Source organism: Bufo gargarizans, chromosome 3 (genome assembly GCF_014858855.1).
Source record: "Bufo gargarizans isolate SCDJY-AF-19 chromosome 3, ASM1485885v1, whole genome shotgun sequence".
Lineage (NCBI taxonomy): Eukaryota > Metazoa > Chordata > Amphibia > Anura > Bufonidae > Bufo > Bufo gargarizans.
The window spans coordinates 595,832,156-595,852,007 of record NC_058082.1 but is presented as its reverse complement, the minus strand read 5'-3'; the positions used below and the strand labels follow the sequence as shown (position 1 = coordinate 595,852,007).

Sequence of the window (19,852 nt, the reverse complement as noted above, 5' to 3'; positions counted from 1 at the left end):
TGTGGCGCACAGTGCCATTTTTTGACACATAAGTGAGTTTTGCAATTTCTGTTACATAATGTAGACATGTAGAGATGAATGGCATCCCTTAAAGGGGTCTTGTCATGAGATATGTTGCAATGAAACCGTCTCACCTCAGAAATGTGCGCTTGACAGTGGAACATCATGGTCCCATCTTCCTAGGTGCTGCCATTCTTGAGAAAAATTGGTTTCTAATATGCAAATGAGTCCCTAGGCCCACCGTTGCACCTCGTTCCTCTCGGAGGTTCTACTCGCTGATCTTCATGCTGCGCCCCCTACCACTGAGTGACGGGGCCAGGCAACAAAGACGTATTTACACCTGGCCCTGAAGTATTGTTGGAACTCATTCATACTCGCATACAACACGTACACTGTAAGTTAGGTGGCTGCTACAATTGTTCTCAGCTGCATGGCGGACTTCTGCCCCATGCCCTTATGGTCAACTCTAAGTGCCAGTTCACATGGAGGTTTTAGGTGCTGATTTTGGAGAGTCTCTGCCACATCAAAATTGGCTCCCAAAAACGCCTCAAAACAGCCTCCCATACATTTCAATGGGAAGCAACATTTAGTTTTTTACATGTGTAGAAAAGAAGCAGCCTGCCCTGTCTGAAGGCAGAATCGGCACTGAATCTCCCATTGAAATAAACAGTTGAAAAAACAGCTCCATGAAAGTCCACAGGTTTTTTTCAACTTTTTCACCCGTGAAAATTCAGCTTTGTATTGAACACCCCAAAAAAAATGATGCATAAAAAAACACGAAAAAATTCACGCTGAAAAAAGTGGATTCTGCGCTAATGTTTTTCAAAATCAGTCGTGTGAGCTTTTGACCACACAGCTATGTCATTTAGAACTTCTAAAACTTAAAAAGGAGGGACGTGGCCAGCAGCCAAGATGGCTGGACGTATGCTAGTGAAGCTCCGTGGCTGGAGCTACAATTCTGGACAAATCCTGGTTTTAACAGGCCATTTAAAAGGCAAAGGAAGACCCCTGACTAAGCCCTACTGAATACAGAAGAAGTCGCTTATCGGACATTTCCTGCGGAAAGCGCCGGGAGATCTGCATCGGGAGCTGTGTGGGGAGCAGGACCACGTGAGCAGCGAGCGCACAACAAGCGGCAGACCTGAGATGTAATTGAACACACCAGACCTGGTGAGGTGTACAGGTAGAGGAGCGGGCGGCGGGAGACAAAATACTCAGAGCAGTAGGAGAGAACCCTGCATACCCTGAAGGTCCCCTCAGTTTCCCACAAGTCGGCCATTTTGGTGGTTCACCTGCGGCTAGAGGAAGGAGCACAGAGCATAATAGGCTCCTGCAGCACCAAGTCGTTTACCACCTCCCTATTAAGTGTAGACACAATCCTATGTGTATAATCCCTGGATGAACAACTGGGGGCTAGCTAGCCTGATATACAGTTTGAAGGGTAGTCACAGAGGCATAAGACAACTCCAGGATAATATCCCCTGGCAATTCTGACAGTCTTACTACACAAGACAATATAGAGCACCACCTAAAGTACTGGATCCAGCTTCACCTGCACATTATCTTGATATATGGGGCCGCAAAAAACGCAAAGCGCCGCTGAAAAATGTAGAGAATTTGCCAGACAACCAGATGACGGTGCACGGTCACCTTTACCACAGCGGAATGTGCATACCAGGGCAAGCACCGCTTCAGATGCTCCGGCCTCTACAAATCCTCCTGAAGGAGATAATGAAGAGCTCACTCTTAAACAAGTATCAGCTAAAGTCTTGGAAGCTATGACTGCGTGTAAGACCTCTCTCACAGGGAAATTAGACGAAGTCATGATTGACCTGAGACTACTGCGTCAATATTTGCACAACCTGCGAGAAAGAGTTCAACACACTGAAGAGCGCATATCACACATAGAAGATACTACCGCTTCGGTTCCCAGATCCATCTCCGAGCTTTACACCAAAGCGGAGCTCTGGAAGCAAAAAGCAGATGACCTAGAAAAGACTCTGCAGAAACATTAGAATCATCGGTTTGCCAGAAAGAGCAGGTCGGGCATCAGATGAGTTTATTGAAAAATTGATAAAATAACTTTTCCCAGATGCACATTTCTCTTTAGCATATGTGGTGGAAATAGCTCATAGAGTACCTGCAAAACCACCCCCACATGGGGCCCCACCCAGACCTATGCTAGCCAGGTTTCTCAACTGCAAAGACAGAGACAAGATACTGGCCCTAGCCAGAAGATGACAAGAAATTAAGTATGACCGCCAGAGTGTCCATCTTTCCAGACTTTTCCATGGAATTGCAGAAACATGGAGCCACCTTTTATGGAGGTCAAGAGACACCTGAGAGAAGCCAACATTTCCTACTCCATGGGTTATCCGGCAAAACTCAGAGTGGTGGACGGCGATAGAGCTGTGTTCTTCACCTCACATGGAGAAGACTCGGAATGGCTGACCCTACGGAGAAGATCTCGGCACTACCCAGGAACAGATCTAGGGCCTAAATACCTGCATACACTTATTTGAATGGCGATATCATTACTGTAGCCACACACTATCATAGGCAGAGGCATCCTGGTCCTACTGGCCAATTCCCTGGACTGAGAAACCAGTTCAGGCCCAACACTATAACTGCAGAAATTGCGAAGTTAAGAATTTTTTTTTATTTTTTTTTCACGGTTTATGATAATTATGCATTATCAGATAATTATAGTTACCCATACAACACTGTTATATGCATATATACCTACTCATTATGTGCTACTCCAGAGAACATGTATTTGTTCTGGAATCCATGGCTGAGCTAAAAATCTTCTCGTGCAATGTTAGAGGACTAGGTACTTCGCAAAAGAGATCTATGGTGTTTGCTTTTATTAGAAACTCTAGCCTCAAATCTTGTGTCTTCAAGAGACGCATCTTATTGCTAGCACTTCTCAGGTCCTAAAGAAACCCTGGGTTCAGTGGGCCGCACACTCTTACCAGACCTCCTCTTCAAGAGGGGTATCCCTGTTGGTACACAAACAACTACCCTGGGAGGTAAAGGAACTAGTCATTGATTCAGAAGGCAGATATGTCTTTGTTCACTCCCCCCCCCACACTCGACGGCTATTTTTGCGGCTGCCTATCCACATGCCAAAGTAATATGTATGGGAGACCTAAACATGATGTTAGACCCCTCTCTGGACCGCTTTCTAGATGAGGCGGTCCCGACAGGTGTGGGGAACCCCTCAAGACTCAACAGGTTCCTAACAGAATTTAGATGGATTGACCGTTTGGAGGGCTAAACACCCCAGAAAGAGAATATACTCCTGTCATAGTAGTAGCCATAACTCTAACCAGGATAGATTTTATGTCCCGCACTCATAATATCATATGAGTGCGGGACAATTGTCCCACGGGCGGCCCGATGCGCACAGCATCATAGTAACCTATGATGCTGTGCGCACGATGTATGCCGCTCCGGGACATATGTCCCGCTCACGGACCATATGTCTCGGAGGGCATATGGTCGTGAACATGAGCCCTAAGAGAAAGGACACGAAATGGGCGTAGGCTGGGTGCTGCAAGCTGAATCTCCTATTTTGCTGTATACTCTTTGCAATTGTGGTGAATGCTGCGATTTTGAAAAAAAAAATTTTTTTTCCAGTTTTGGTTAGGATTACTGAGCATATGCCGATGGTTGAATGTACGGCACAGGCATGGGTTTACAGGGTCAGGTGAGAGGATCCTGATGCCACCCACCCCTCTGAGAGGACACTGAGGGTGCAACCCTTGGTGCACTGAAGGCATCATTTGCATATAAATAAAAACACTGGTGGGGGTCATTTATCAAAGAGAAATACGCTTAAATTAAGTGCATTTCTGGGGCAGGTTGCAGCGCAAAGATTGCAGATGGCAACGCAATTTGCGACTTTTCCACGCTCACGCCAGGTCTAAAATGGTGGGCGTGTCATGGAAGGGGACAGGACAGCAGGCCCGTCTCCTTTACCATTTTCTACGCCTGTTTTAGGCGTAGAAAATGGTCTAAATGTAAGAGGCTTTATTAACACCGACGTCTAAAACGCTGGTCTTAATAAATGTGCCCCACTGTTTTCTACACAACGGCACAACAGACTTTAAAGTGACCCTCTGGTTAATGGCAGAAGCAGCAGCGGTGCCCCCTGTGAATGCCCCCTTACATGGTGCCCTTCTCAACTTTTCAGCTGCAGTTATGCCAATTCCAAAATGGCCACGCTTCTTCTCCGACTACCTAATGCAGTGTTTCCCAACCAGCGTGCCTCCAGCTGTTGCAAAACTACAACTCCCAGTATGCCTTGACAGCCTTTGGCTGTGCGGGCATGCTGGGAGTTGTAGTTTTGCAACAGCTGGAGGCACACTGGTTGGGAAACACTGACCTAATGCACACTGTGCCTATGGTAGTCCAAGACACTTCCCGCTGCCCTCGGATTGGCCAGCATTCTCGTGTGAACAGCTGGCTAATCTAAGAGGCCGGCGAGACAAGGAGGAAGTGTCTTGGACTGTCAGTGCACAGCATGGATCATGTAGTAGAAGCCGTGCAGCCATCTTGGACCAAGAAGGTCATCATGTAAGTGTTCTGTTTGTTCCTTGGTTAATGTGAATTTTATTTCTTGACCTGGAGGGTTGCTTTAACAATACAGCCCCTTGCAGACGAGCGTTTGTCACGCTCCGGTCCTGACCTCCCAGCACTGCCGGGGTCACATAGCATTATATTGATTTATGATGCTATGTAATCCTTACAGTTCTGGACTGTATTGTATAACACTGACTGCGTTATGTCAGTGTCATCTAATACATTCCAGAACTGTAAGGGTTACATAGCATCATAAATCAATATAATACTATCCAATCCCAGCAGTGCTAGGAGTCCAGGCTGGGAGCTGCGCTGCGGACTCGCAGGGTGACACGCACTCGTCTGCAAGAGGCCTAAGGGTATGCTTGTAATCAGCAGGATCGGCCCTAGCAGTCAATATGCTTGGTTTAAATAGAGTTGATCCTGCTGAGAGAGGCTCTTTAAAAAAATATGTATTTATATTAGGATGTCCTGTACATAGGTTTTGTATTTGTATGTGATATTACAACATGCTCACCAAAAATGTGTAAATAACTTTATTTTTATTTTTTATATTGCTTTTGAATATATTTGTCAATAAAAATAACCAGTGTGATATTCTGTATCCATTCCTTTCCTTGCTATCAGGCTGAAAGACAATGCGGAGGGCAAATAAACATGGCTTGTCCATGGACTGTGTCAGGGACTGCAACTTTGCTTTATTTTAAGTGAATGCAATAGCAGAAACCCGATGGACAAGGTGGAAAGCAGCCATGTGTTTCTAATTTCATACAACAAATTTGGAGGATATTCCAGTGACAAACCTTAACGGGTTTATCCAGAATTTTGATATTGAAGGCTTATCGTCGGTATAGGCCATCAATATCAGATCGCTAGGGGTCTGACACCCTGCACCCCCTGCTGATCAGCAGTTTAGTTGTAGTAAGAGAGAGAGAGCCATGTACAGACTCTGTTGTGCTGGCGAACCATGCGTGCCGCATCACTCACCACTAAGGTCCTTTTATTCCTCGGTGGCTCACACCTGCTTGCTATTCCCTGGTTGCTGGTAGAGAACCTGGCCACCAGCGTCCGTCATGCATCTTTTCTCACAGCATGAGGCCAGCTTGTCTGTTCAGCCACGCTCCCAGCACCCGTAGGGCATGTGCCTGCCCCTTTTTTAACTCCTATAAGGGCCAGCAGCCGCCAGTCCCCATCTTCACCAGCTAACGACTGGCAAGTTGAGGGTGTTTTACACGCCTTCCCCATGAGGAGAGTGTCTGAGCTTTAGGTAATCTAGTCAAGGAATAGACATTAGACCAGTGGAAATCTGTGCTTTGGTCTGATGAGTCCAAATTTGAGATCTTTGGTTCCAACCACTGTGTCTTTGTGCGACGCAGAAAAGGTGAACGGATGGACTCTACATGCCTGGTTCCCACCGTGAAGCATGAAGGAGGAGGTGTGATGGTGTGGGGGTGCTTTGCTGGTGACACTGTTGGGGATTTATTCAAAATTGAAGGCATACTGAACCAGCATGGCTACCACAGCATCTTGCAGCGGCATGCTATTCCATCCGGTTTGCGTTTAATTGGACCATCATTTATTTTTCTACAGGACAATGACCCCAAACACACCTCCAGGCTGTGTAAGGGCTATTTGACCATGAAGGAGAGTGATGGGGTGCTGCGCCAGATGACCTGGCCTCCACAGTCACCGGACCTGAACCCAATCGAGATGGTTTGGGGTGAGCTGGACCGCATCTCTGGGAACTCCTTCAAGACTGTTGGAAGACCATTTCAGGTGACTACCTCTTAAAGCTCATCAAGAGTGTGCAAAGCAGTAATCAAAGCAAAAGGTGGCTACTTTGAAGAACCTAGAATATGACATATTTTCAGTTGTTTCACACTTTTTTGTTATGTATATAATTCCACATGTGTTAATTCATAGTTTTGATGCCTTCAGTGTGAATCTACAATTTTCATAGTCATGAAAATAAAGAAAACTCTGAATGAGAAGGTGTGTCCAAACTTTTGGTCTGTACTGTAGGTGTGCTCTTCTGTTTGCTTGTGTACTAACCTCTGACTATTTTATGACTTTGACCCTCTGCTGCCTGTCCTGACCATAGCTTGTTTACCATATTGACGCTTTGCTGCTTTCCCTGATCTTGGACTCGTTTTTACAGACTCGCACGTACTCTGCTCAACTTGACCTTGACCTGTTTTCTGACTGCCAGTATTGCCTGATCTCTGGTGCTCTGCACTAGTATCTCTGACTCTAGTGGGTCAGCTGTCAACTACACTGAGACTATTCCAAGAGGTAGTGACTTTGTGGCTCCCTGCAGTGAAGTCCACATCCTTGTATAGGGGGTTAACGGGTGAAAAAGGTTTGATACTACCATGCAAGACGAGTCAGGAACTGTAACCTATTGACTAACTTTACTATCCTCGAGTTGTGGGACACAGTGATACTTTTAAAGTCTTTTCACCTGAGTATAATGGAAACTGATAAACAGATCGCGTGAATCATTTGTTTGTTTGAGAAGTTTTGCAAGCTCCGTCTTGTAAGGAAAGTATGGACTGCTGTGGAAGGGCTTCATACATCAGCAAGATCTTTTAAAAATTCAGTTTACTCAAAGCATTTATTAAAGGGGTTTTTCAGGTGTTTAACATAAATATCAGATCAGCGGGGGTCCGACACTTAGCACCCCCACCGATCAGCTGTTTGAGAAGGCATTTATTAAAGGGGTTTTTCTGGGTGTTTAATATTGATCCTACCAATACCAGATTGAAGGACATTCCCCAACGATGAGCTGTTTGAAGAGGCTGCGGTGTCCCAGTGAGCAATGAGGCCTCCTTACAGCTTACCAAGCACAGCATCAGGAAAAGAAAGTAAAGTACAGCCCCCATTAGACAGACTCGGGTTCCAGGATGCACATCTTCTTAGGGGCAATAACGACAAAAAAACGGAAAGATGAAGACAGCATCCACTAGTACCGGTGATGACGTTCTTTAATCCATTAAAAAATTGTATTAAACACCCAAATACATGCAACCTCATCACCGCTACTAGTGGATGCTGTCTTCATCTTTCCGGGGTTTTTTGTTGTTACCAAGCACAGCACTGTACATTGTATAGTGGTTGTGCTTGCAAGAAAAAGGGGGTCAGTCAGCACATCTCAATGCACAGGTGCACACTGCCATGGGTAGAAACATGAAGAAAAAAAAAATACAATGCAACAGCACTTATAGAGATCGCCTTGACGTTTGGCAGACGGGCCCAAATAATTTTGTACAAAATGTATTTGCCAAGAATATCAAATTTACAGAATAAGCGTAGCATTAGCACCAGAATATTTCCTATAACTGGCATTTTTGTACTTTACTTGGTTTGAAGAGTGCTGCTGCATTGTAATTTTTTATTTTTATTTTTCTTAGTGGTTGTGCTTGGTACTGCAGCTCGGACTTATTCACTTGAATGGGACTGAGCTGCTCCCAAACCATGTGACATGGGGAAAAAATCTAATAAAAAATCTAATCAAAATGTCTTATGTACCCCCAAATTTTACCAATAAAGCTACAGCTCGACAACCACAAAAAAAGGCCCTCGCATAGCTCTGTAGATGCGAATATAAAAAAGTTATGGGTGTCTGAGTATGACCATGGCAATCTGTATTTTTTTCAAAGGTTTTTATTGTGGTAAAACATAATAAAAAGAACAAACCTGATAATTACCCTGACTCTCAGAATAAGGTTGCCGTGTATAGTGCCCAGCGAATGTAGTTAAAAAACCCAACACACACACACACAAAAAGTCAGAATAGATTTTTTTTTTTTCAATCTGACCCCACAAAGAATTTTATTTTCCTATTTTTCAATACATGAGGTAAATATCACAGTACAGAAAAGCTCCTATGCTAAAACTTCACGTTCATTGGTAGTTCTAAGAATAGGATTTTTTGTGCTTAATTGTAGTTCATTGGGGGACAGAGGAGACCATGGTATAGCTGCTTGCCACTAGGAGGCAACACTAAGCTGAAAAGTGTTAGCTCCTCCTTTCAGCCAGTGGCGTACATAGAGACGTAAGGGCCCCATAGCAAGGATCAAACCAGCCCCCCCCCCCCCCCACAGGACAGAAGGGTTTCTGCCTAAACCCCTTTTAATGCCCCTTAGGCCATTTTTCCACTGCCTCATTTGCTTAAAGTTGTTCCTTTAGACGGTAGAGTCCTGACCAAGTTTTCACCTCCAGTAGAAGAGGAGATAATCCCAACTAAGGGCTCTTTCACACCTGCGTTATTGTCTTCCGGCATAGAGTTCCGTCGTCGGGGCTCTATGCCGGAAAAAATCCTGATCAGGATTATCCTAATGCATTCTGAATGGAGTGAAATCCGTTCAGGATGCATCAGGATGTCTTCAGTTCCGGAACGGAACGTTTTTTGGCCGGAGAAAATACCGCAGCATGCTGCGATTTTTGCTCCGGCCAAAAAAACTGAAGACTTGCCGCAAGGCCGGATCCGGAATGAATGCCCATTGAAAGGCATTGATCCGGATCCGGCCTTAAGCTAAACATCGTTTCGGCGCATTGCCGGATACGGCGTTTAGCTTTTTCTGAATGGTTACCATGGCTGCCGGGACGCTAAAGTCCTGGCAGCCATGGTAAAGTGTAGTGGGGAGCGGGGGAGCAGCATACTTACCGTCCGTGCGGCTCCCGGGGCGCTCCAGAGTGACGTCAGAGCGCCCCAGGCGCATGGATGACGTGATCACATGGCACGTCATCCATGCGCATGGGGCGCTCTGACGTCATTCTGGAGCGCCCCGGGAGCCGCACGGATGGTAAGTATGCTGCTCCCCCGCTCCCCACTACTACTATGGCAACCAGGACTTTAATAGCGTCCTGGCTGCCATAGTAACACTGAAAGCATTTTGACGACGGATCCGTCTTCAAATGCTTTCAGTTCACTTGCGTTTTTCCGGATCCGGCGTGTAATTCCAGCAAGTGGAGTACATGCTGGATCCGGACAACGCAAGTGTGAAAGAGGCCTAAGACTGGGCCCCCTCTTGCCCTGGGCCCCATAGCAGTCACATAGTCTGCCGCTATGGTAGTTATACCCCTGCTCTGTTATACCCCTCCTGCAGACACTGAGCTAATCAGTTTGTACGAAAGCAATAGGAGCAGCCAAGAGAAGCCAACAGAAACCAACTGTAAGAAAGAGAGCTCGAAATGGGTCAGAACCAAGAACATGTGGGACCCATCATAAAGAACCAGCAATGTACTTTCTGGGTGGGAGTTATGTCCCCCAATGAACACGGGAAGAAAAACGATTTTACAGGTAAGCACAAAAAATCCAATTTTATCACTCGTATCATTGGGGGACACAGAAGACTATGGGACGTTCTAAAGCTTTACCATCAGGCGGGAACAAAAGACAAGAATAAAACTAAGGCTGGCAGTAAGGTTCAGCACAGAAACGCGGGATAAGAATGCACATGAAACCCCCGATTAGGACAAGAAGCTCATGTAACAGGAAGGCCAGCCAGAGAGAGAGCGTAGAATATGCAGAAAACAAGGATAGCCCAGCTAAACAAAGCCCAAAGACTCGGGAGACTTCAGACGATGTGGATAGCAGCACAGAATATCCACATGGAAGAGGAGTCAGACCTAAGAAAGACAACCGAGAGACTACAGAAAATGGAGTAGAGAGGAGACCTAGCGAGGGCCAGAATGCTCATAAGGAAACTGATCCTAGAGGACCAGAACCATAGGAAAGCAACCCAATAGTTATCAACTGTGACAATATGGGATGAGAAGAAAACTGAAGTCTGTGAAGACTGCCAATAGGCAGCTTGTGAAGGAGCAGTGCCGAAAGAAACCAAAGAATCTCACTATGTGGATTATTGATTGGAAGGAGACCGACTGAAAATTATGTCCAGATATTGAGGACCCCAGAACTCTTGCTGTGGCAGATTTAGTCTCCTATGGGAACAAAGAAGGAGGAATGACAAAAAAAGAAAACCTCAAACTGCACGCCCGGCAACCAGAAAGGAAAGAACACTCCAGAAGGATGATGATGAAGAAGTCTGGGCTGGAAATACAGGGTGTCTTTCTTGAAAATAGACCCTGCGAGAAACTGAGGGAGGTCTACCCAATAGAAATGGGTCTCTAGAATCTAGGTACATATGAGACCCACTCAAACCTAGCAACAGGTGGACCTAGATAGAACCTTACCAAATGTGTAATTATCAGGAAGGGATATTTCAACATAGGAAAAACATGGTAAATCTGGAAGGAATCAACTGGGCAGATGGCAGTGGACCGGTCCTGGAAAGACCTCTCAGGTAGAATAAGAAAAATCTGTGTACCGATTCCTTAAAGAAAAATGGAGAATAGCAACTCCCAGCATGAGAAGAGGATAAAAAATGGTGGCATATAGACACGCTCATCGTCAATGTCCTACTTTGGCATTTCCCCGATACCATAAATACAGGGTCTATATCAACCTTGTGCTCTATTAGAGCTGATCTTAAGAAGTAGGGTTTCCCTGTGTTGTCCAGGATTGGCAGGATTCAGACAATCGAAGTAATAGTATTGCCAAGCCTTCTCTACCTCTTTCGTTCCCTGCCAGTGCCCATGACGAAATTACATCAGGAAATTTCCTGCTTTATCTAAGCGGCCTAAGGTTAAACTCCCAGTGATATTTTTGCATACGTGGCTTGGAGGCTTTTCTTTGCCTAACTTTATTAGATACTGTCTGGCTACCCAGCTTGCCCAGTTTTTGTTTCACACCAAGTCAGGAACCACTAGGTGGATTAGGTTGGAGTCCGATCTAATAGCCCCTACCCCGTGGATAGCTCTGGTATGGAGTACGGACCGCATTCCATCCAATATGAAATCTAGGTCCCTTCTTCCATTCTATACCATTCAATTGTGGCGATCAGTTCGTTTAAGCATAACCTGGGGGGCGTGGCCTGAGCGCAGCATGGACGGACGTGTTTAGCTGAGCTCCGTCTCTGAAGCCCTGACTTTGCTATTATCCTGAACCTACCGACCGCAATCATATCACCCACGGAGGAGAGGAGATCGGGACGCTCCCGTAAAACAGGGATGGCACGAAACAAGGCGCAGTCGGCGACCGAAAGGCTCAGAGTTTGCCAGGTCTGACCCCCAAGATGGCGCCAGTCCTGGACCGCGTGCACAAGCGGCTTCCTCCCGGAGTGCGTCTCCTGCTCCTAGTGAGGACGACATACCAGACGCCGAACCTTCACTTAAGCAGGTGACCGAGCAGCTGCTCCAGGCGATAGCTACCTGTCGTTCCTCTTTGTCCGGGAAGATCGAGGAGGTGAAGATCGATATTGGCCTCTTGAGACATGACATGCAGAATATGCGTGATCGCATTGCAGAGGTGGAAAACCGTGTGTCCACAGTTGAAGACCAGCTGAACCCATTGCCGGGCCGCTTGATTGAATTGGAGAAAAAGGTGGACTATTGGCAGCAAAAATGTGACGACTACGAAAATTGTTCGCGTCGCAACAATCTGCGCATAGTGGGACTCTCTGAACGTGCAGAGGGGAATAACCCTTGCGATTTTGTGGCAACATGGCTGCGAGCCACTTTCCCTGATGCTGTCTTCTCCGCTGCCTTTATTATCGAGAGGGCGCACAGAGTGCCTGCTAGGCCTCTACCACCCGGAGCACCACCGCGACCATTGCTGGCTCGTCTCCTGACATCGGCGGACCGCGACCACATTCTTCAACTGGCTCGTCGCAAGCAAGAGCTGCGCTTTGAGAATGCAACGATTATGCTCTTTCCGGAAGCGCAGAGCAACGTTCACAATGATCAAGAGACGTCTCCGTGATCAAAATCTTCCGTACTCTATGGCCTACCCGGCCAGACTACGGGTAGTGGACGGGGACTCCATTAAATTTTTCAACAATCCTGCTGAAGCTGTGGCCTGGTTGGACGGACGGCCGCGCCCAGCAGGACCACAGAGATGAACGTTATATGTTCCGTTCTCGGTGCTATCGCTTACACAGGTTTTTTCTATATAACGCTAATGTACCTTACCCGTTCTATAGTATATTGCTATACCTGTTAATGTTCTATGCCATTTGATGTACAGCTCCTTTGCTAAGGAGGTGGAATGGTTTGATTGCTGATACAAATGTGGGGTCCTCACCCCCAGATAGCTATATTTAGGCAATGCAAAGTCAGGGCGCAAGCTTTTTTCTTTCTTTATTTCACTACAGTGCAAAAGGTTAGGTTAACCAGTAGCACACCCCGTATATTGTTGTGCCACAGGATTTACCGCCAAACATCTCGATGCATACTGGCGATGCCCTGGATGTTTGGAGCTAGATCCAATTCTAGAATGTTCTTTATGGAACTGATGTTTGCCATCTGTTTTTTACTAGTTCGTAGCTACTTTCACATATTCTTCTATGTACCAATATGCTATGTGGATGACCTGCTGAGATATGGCGGGAATAGGCAGCATGTGGTTGTGGGTGGGCGGGGATCCTTTTACTTCACTGTGTCACAATGGCAGAGATGCGGCTGGTGTCTTGGAATGTCAGGGGCCTTGGGAGTGTTAGGAAGCGAACTATGGTGTTCTCTGCGATTGGGAGGTTTAATCCTCATATTCTATGCTTACAAGAGACCCATCTACTTCATGATAAGACCAGGAGATTGTGTAGGCCGTGGGTTCAATGGTCTAGTCACTCATGTTACTCCAATTTAGCCAGAGGAGTGTCTCTTATGGTTCATAAGTCTCTAAGATGGGAGGTTGAGAAACTACAGGTGGATAAGGCAGGTCGGTTCATTTTTGTAGCAGCATATATTAACTGTGTATTATATGTTATACTGGGAATTTATGTGCCTCCCCCCTCCTCCCTGCAAGTGATGCATCAGGCGATATGTTTTGCCGCCACATTCCCCACTGCAAGGGTGATTTGCATGGGGGACCTTAACATGACCCTGCACCCCCAGTTAGACAGATTTCATGGGGCGGGACTAGCGCAGGACACATCACAGACGGAGTCATCCTTGTCTAGACTGATGGCAGAAGTGGGGTGGGTGGATCTGTGGCACCTTATGCTTAAACACCCAGATGTTAGGGCATACTCGTGCCAGTCCGCGAGTCATCACTCCCTGTCCCGCATCGACTATGCCTTTGGTAGCTCCACTGTGGGTTCACTCTCCTATCAGGTGGAGTATGGTACTAGAGGAGTATCAGACCATAGCCCTATACTGCTGTCCATACAGATGTCCACTAGGGGTGTGGGCCGCTCCATGAGGGTGCATCCCTTCTGGCTTACACTGTTTCCACCCTCGGATTGTATCCCAGACCAATTATCTATGTTTTTGTCCGACCATGCCGCCTATATAGATAAGTCAGTAGTATGGGAGACGCTGAAGGCCTATTTGAGGGGGTGTCTGAGAGATTTTCTATCTCGTTTATTAAATGAAATTCTGCCAAGCAGGAGAAAGAATTAGCTGAGGACTGCGCGGAGAAAGAAAAGGCTCAGCGCAAAATGTTTTTCACTAAACAATCCTTTTTTGAACTGGGCAATCAATCTAGTAAGTTGCTGGCACATATCGTTCACCAGAATCAAGCGTCTCCTGCTATTCTGCGCATCAGAGATGGGGTGGGCACTGTGGTTGTGGAACCAGAGGCTATTGCTCAGCGCTTTAGGGAATTCTATCAAGATCTGTACGAGGCCCGTGCTGATTACACCACAGAATCGGTTAATACCTACCTGCAGGAGCTAGACTTTCCCAGGCTTTCACAGGAGTTAGCTCACTCCTTAGAAGGTCCAATATTGGAACAAGAGATAGTAGACGCCATTAAAGCCTTAGCGAGAGGGAAATCCCCTGGCCCAGATGGGTTGCCAATAGAAATTTACTCTAGATATGCTGAGCAGTTGGTGAACCCCCTACTGCAGATGTACCACGACTCTTTCTCAAAGGGCGTCCTACCGCCTTCATTGTATGAGGCTACTGTTGTGATACTGCTTAAGCCAGGCAAGGACCCGACTGAGTGTGGATCATATAGACCCATACAGTCATGTGAAAAAATTAGGACACCCTTTGAAAGCATGTGGTTTTTTGTAACATTTTTAATAAAAGGTTATTTCATCTCCGTTTCAACAATACAGAGAGATTAAAGTAATCCAACTAAACAAAGAAAACTGAAGAAAAGTCTTTTCAAGATCTTCTGTAAATGTCATTCTACAAAAATGCCTATTCTAACTGAGGAAAAAGATAGGACACCCTCACATGTATTCCCTCTTAAATTGGCTCAGATCTCACACAGGTATATCACACCAGGTGCACATAATTAGTAGATCGTTACTCTGCATGTTGAATGAGGCTTGCCCTATTTAAACCTCAGACATTTAGTTTGGTGTGCTCCTGACTGTTGAAGTGAGAGTGAGCTCCATGGTGAGAGCAAAAGAGCTGTCAGAGGACTTCAGAAAAAAGATTGTAGCAGCCTATGAGTCTGGGAAGGGATTTAAAAAGATCTCAAAAGATTTTGAAATCAGCCATTCCACTGTCCGGAAGATAGTCTACAAGTAGAGGGCTTTCAAAACAACTGCCAACATGCCCAGGACTGGTCGCCCCAGCAAGTTCACCCCAAGAGCAGACCGCAAGATGCTAAAAGAGGTCTCCAAAAACCCTAAAGTGTCATCTCGAGAACTACAGCAGGCTCTGGCTACTGTTGATGTAGAAGTACATGCCTCTACAATCAGAAAGAGACTGTACAAGTTTAACTTGCATGGGAGGTGTGCAAGGAGGAAACCTTTGCTTTCCAAGAGAAACATCGAGGCCAGACTGACATTTGCCAGAGATAAAGTTGACAAAGACCAGGACTTCTGGAATAATGTTCTTTGGACAGATGAGTCCAAAATTGAATTATTTGGACACAACAGCAGAGGACATGTTTGGCGTAAACCAAACACAGCATTCCAAGAAAAGAACCTCATACCAACTGTGAAGCATGGAGGTGGAAGTGTCATGGTTTGGGGCTGCTTTGCTGCAGCAGGACCTGGTCAGCTCACCATCATAGAATCCACGATGAATTCTACTGTGTATCAGAAGGTGCTTGAAGAACATGTGAGACCATCAGTTAGAAAATTAAAGCTGAAGCGGAACTGGACCATGCAACATGACAATGACCCAAAACATACTAGTAAATCAACCAAAGATTGGCTGAAAAAGAAGAAATGGAGAGTCCAGATTTGAATCCCATTGAGATGCTGTGGGGTGACTTGAAAAGGGCTGTACGTGCAAGAAACCCCTCAAACATCTCACAGCTGAAAAAGTTCTGCATTGAGGAGTGGGGTAAAATTTCCTCAGACCGATGTCGAAGACTGGTAGATGGCTACAAGAACCGTCTCACTGCAGTTATTTCAGCCAAAGGAGGTAACACTCGCTATTAGGGGCAAGGGTGTCCTATCTTTTTCCTCAGTTAGAATAGGCATTTTTGTAGAATGACATTTACAGAAGATCTTGAAAAGACTTTTCTTCAGTTTTCTTTGTTTAGTTGGATTACTTTAATCTCTCTGTATTGTTGAAACGGAGATGAAATAACCTTTTATTAAAAATGTTACAAAAAACCACATGCTTTCAAAGGGTGTCCTAATTTTTTCACATGACTGTATCTCTGCTGAATTTAGACTACAAAATCTTGGCTGAGATTTTGGCGCAGAGGTTGAACGGAGTTATAGGGAATCTTATACATCCTGGCAGGTCTACGACAGACAATATCCGCAGGGTACAGGTTATAACGCAGATTGGCCTTCAGTGGAATGGCCCTACTTATTAGCATCCCTGGAATGTTTTGGGATAGGCCCCACATTTATTAAGTGGATTTCAGTATTGTATAAACAACCATCTGCTGGTATTCTGGTGAACGGTATGTGCTCCGCGAACTTTAATTTGAGTCGTGGGACTAGACAGGGATGCCCGCTGTCGCCATTGTTATTTGCCCTGGCAATTGAGCCCCTAGCTATTCGAATCGGGTCTGATGAGCTATACCGGGGAATATATATAGGAGATCAGGAGGACAGAGTGGGACTATACGCGGACGACATGATACTGTTTATGTCAGAGGTGGAGACTACGCTGCCTCGAGCTACTCACCTCATTGAAACATTTAGCCAGTTTTCTGGTCTCAAGATTAACTGGACTAAATCTGTTCTGTTTCCGTTGTATTCCCTGCCCTCATCCTCTTTGGACACGGAATTGCCTATAGTGAATGAGTTCAAGTATTTGGGAATTCACATTACTAAGGATGCGGCATCCTTCCACACCCTCAACATACAGCCTCTCTTGAATTATAGTGCAGACAAATTCAGGGTCTGGAGTGGGCTCCCCTTGTCGGTCCCTGGGCGAATTAATTTGATCAAACTGATAATTTTACCTAAATGGTTATATGTTTTAGAGCACGCTTCCTTCTTAGTGCCTAAAAAGATATTTCAGCGTTTTAGATCCCTTCTTTCTCCATTCATATGGGGTAATAATAGACGTAAATTGTCCATTGACAGGCCCAGGGGGGAGGGTGGCATGTCCCGGCCTGATCTCTATTTGTATTACCTGTCAGGACAGTTGAGGCACTTACGGTCATGGATCTCCTCGGATGGCACTCTAGCTAGAACCGAAAAACATTTAGCGGTGTTTTTGGACATTACATCATTATGGCCAGTGCTGGAACAACCTAAATTGTTTGGTCGACTACTTCTACCTGTACATAAGTTAGCTGTACAAGTTTGGGAGGCTGGTAAGAAACTACATTCTCACACAGGGCTATTACCTGAGGTACCTTTGTGGGACAACCCTATGTTTCCCTCTCTCCGTACAGGGATAGATGAGCGGTTCTGGGATAATCACGGGATTGGCATTTTGGGAGATTTATATCCCAGCAATGTATTCAGCTCTTTTGAGCAGTTGAGGGATCGTCATGGTCTCCCTAGAACAGCCTTCTTCAAATACCTTCAGGTACGACATGCAATGAACACCCACTTTGGAAACACTGTAGTATCTATCTCTGACTACCCACTGATAGGCGTCATACGCTCCCAAGGGATTTATCTCTGTCCTTTATACCCACTTGCTGAGTACTAAAATGCATGGTGCTCCCCTCTTGGTTTTATCTAAATGGGAAACACTAATGCCAGGTATTACTAATGAATATATTGGAATCCCCTTTGCAGGTTTCCCCATCTATTAATAATAGATTTATTCAGCTATGTATTGTGCACCAAAGTTATCTATCACCCATGCGGCTCCATAGGATAGGCAAGTTGACACACTCCAGGTGTCATAGATGTGATACAGATGGGGCAAATTTCTGGCACCTTATATGGGAATGCTCATACATACAAACCTTCTGGTCTGCAATTGTAAGCTTCATCAATACACTCACGCAGCCTGCGGTGGCACTGACCCCACAGGTATGCCTGTTCAGTATACTGGATGAAGAAGTTTATCCTCATCATCATAGAATTTTCCTGAGGGAAACACTATTCCTGGCTCGTAAGGCTATCGCGATTCGCTGGATGGGTGGTAGACGACCTTCTATTAATCAATGGAAAGTGCTAGTGAACAGTGTGGTGTCCTAGGAGAATGTTGTATTTAAGAATAGGGGTTGCCCCCAGAAGTTCAATAAAGTATGGGGGTCTTGGTGTTCATCCATGCATACAATTTATTCAGCTCCTAGATTTTCAGACAACCTTGATGCAGTGTTAATGTGATTTGCTTATGCTCATGCCGTGACCACATGTTCTGCCCGCCATGATTGTTTTGCACATGCTTTACAAACGTGAATTATAGCTTTGTTGCTAATATGTATAAGGTGATGTACTTGCTTTGCTCCACACCTGTATGTCTCATTGACTTTTATGAACATTTATGTCACCTGTACTTTTTCTAATGATTCGTTCAATAAAACGAGTAAAAAAAAATAAAAAAAAGCATAACCTACAGTTATTTTTTGCAAGTTCCATCTTGTAAGAAAAGGATGGACTGTTATGAAAGGGCTTCATATACAGTATTAGAGCAGATTGCATAAATCATTTATTTGCTTGAGAAGTTTTGCAAGACCCATCTTGTAAGGAAAGGATGGACGGTTGTGAAGGGCTTCATATACAGTATCAGAGCAAGATCTTTAAAAAATTCAGTTCACTCAAGGTATTTATTAAAGGGGTTTTCCGGTGTTCAACATTGATGACCTATACCTATCCTGTATTTTTTTTCTAAGGTTTTTATTGTGGTAAAACATAATTGCCCTGACCCTCACAATAAGGTTTTGTGTATAGTGCCCAGCGAATGTAGTTAACACCACACACACACACTTCCTAAAAAAAATATAAAAGTTTCATATTTTTTTTTTAACCCAATATTTTTTTTTCTCCCAAAACATGAGGTAAATATCACAAAAACAGGTGTGTCTGCAGCTCTCATCTGTGTTCCTTTGCAATGAGCATGGAAAGTGCTGGCAATCATGAATTCAACAACTTGGAAAAAGTCCAGCTTCAATTGCCAAAGTAGAAAAAGGTATCTTTATTTCAGCGACTTTGTAAAAATAACAATGTCCTGATATTTTTACAAAGTCGCTGAAATAAAGATACCTTTTTCTACTTTGGCAATTGAAGCTGGACTTTTTCAAGTTGTTTGAATGAGGTTAATATCACAGTACAGAAAGACTAGGAAGGGAAAGCGATTATAGAAAGGATTGAATCCCATTCACAGTCGTGGGGTCCGCCCTGTAGAGATTCTCAAAGTAGTCATAAATCACCCTGCTGACCCCTTCCCATGAGGGATGGGAACAACCAGTGGACACTTCTGTTAGAAGAGTAATTGGATGGGAGCCTGGCCGCGGACTGGTATGGCTGTGTGAGACTGAGCTCTCCCGCCACACACACTCATATAGCCTGGAATACCTCATTTTTCATCTGAAAATGGGCAAAGTTGGCTGGCATCAACAGGGAGAAGGCAGAGGTCCTGGGAGACCAACAACAAACCAAGCGGGTGTCGCTGAATTTTTTGAAAAGCGCCATAAACAGCCCACCACATCTCCCTCCAAGATGGCGCAGGACCTCGGCTCCCAGTTAGAGCGGGAAGAGGAGAGAGCCTCGAGCAGTGATGAGGACTCAAGCCGAGAGAAGACACTCACGGCAGATGTGCTGAAAGAAACCCTGCTGCAGGCTCTTAGGCCGGTAAGGGAAGATCTTGCAGATATCAAGGCAGACCTTCAGGCCATTGGCACCTGAACAGAGGCCTTGGAAAGTACGTGCCT

At 45.3% G+C, this 19,852-nt stretch overlaps 1 long non-coding RNA gene across 1 annotated transcript; it reads right to left on the bottom strand.

Annotated features, from left to right (window-relative positions):
- Nucleotides 1–831: 831 nt before the first annotated feature.
- LOC122933016 lies at nt 832–4,746 on the bottom strand. The gene is made up of 2 exons (XR_006388367.1): nt 4,391–4,746; nt 832–4,245 (listed from the first exon to the last, which is right to left on the bottom strand). It is a non-coding gene; the product is annotated as an uncharacterized LOC122933016 (long non-coding RNA).
- Nucleotides 4,747–19,852: the final 15,106 nt, after the last annotated feature.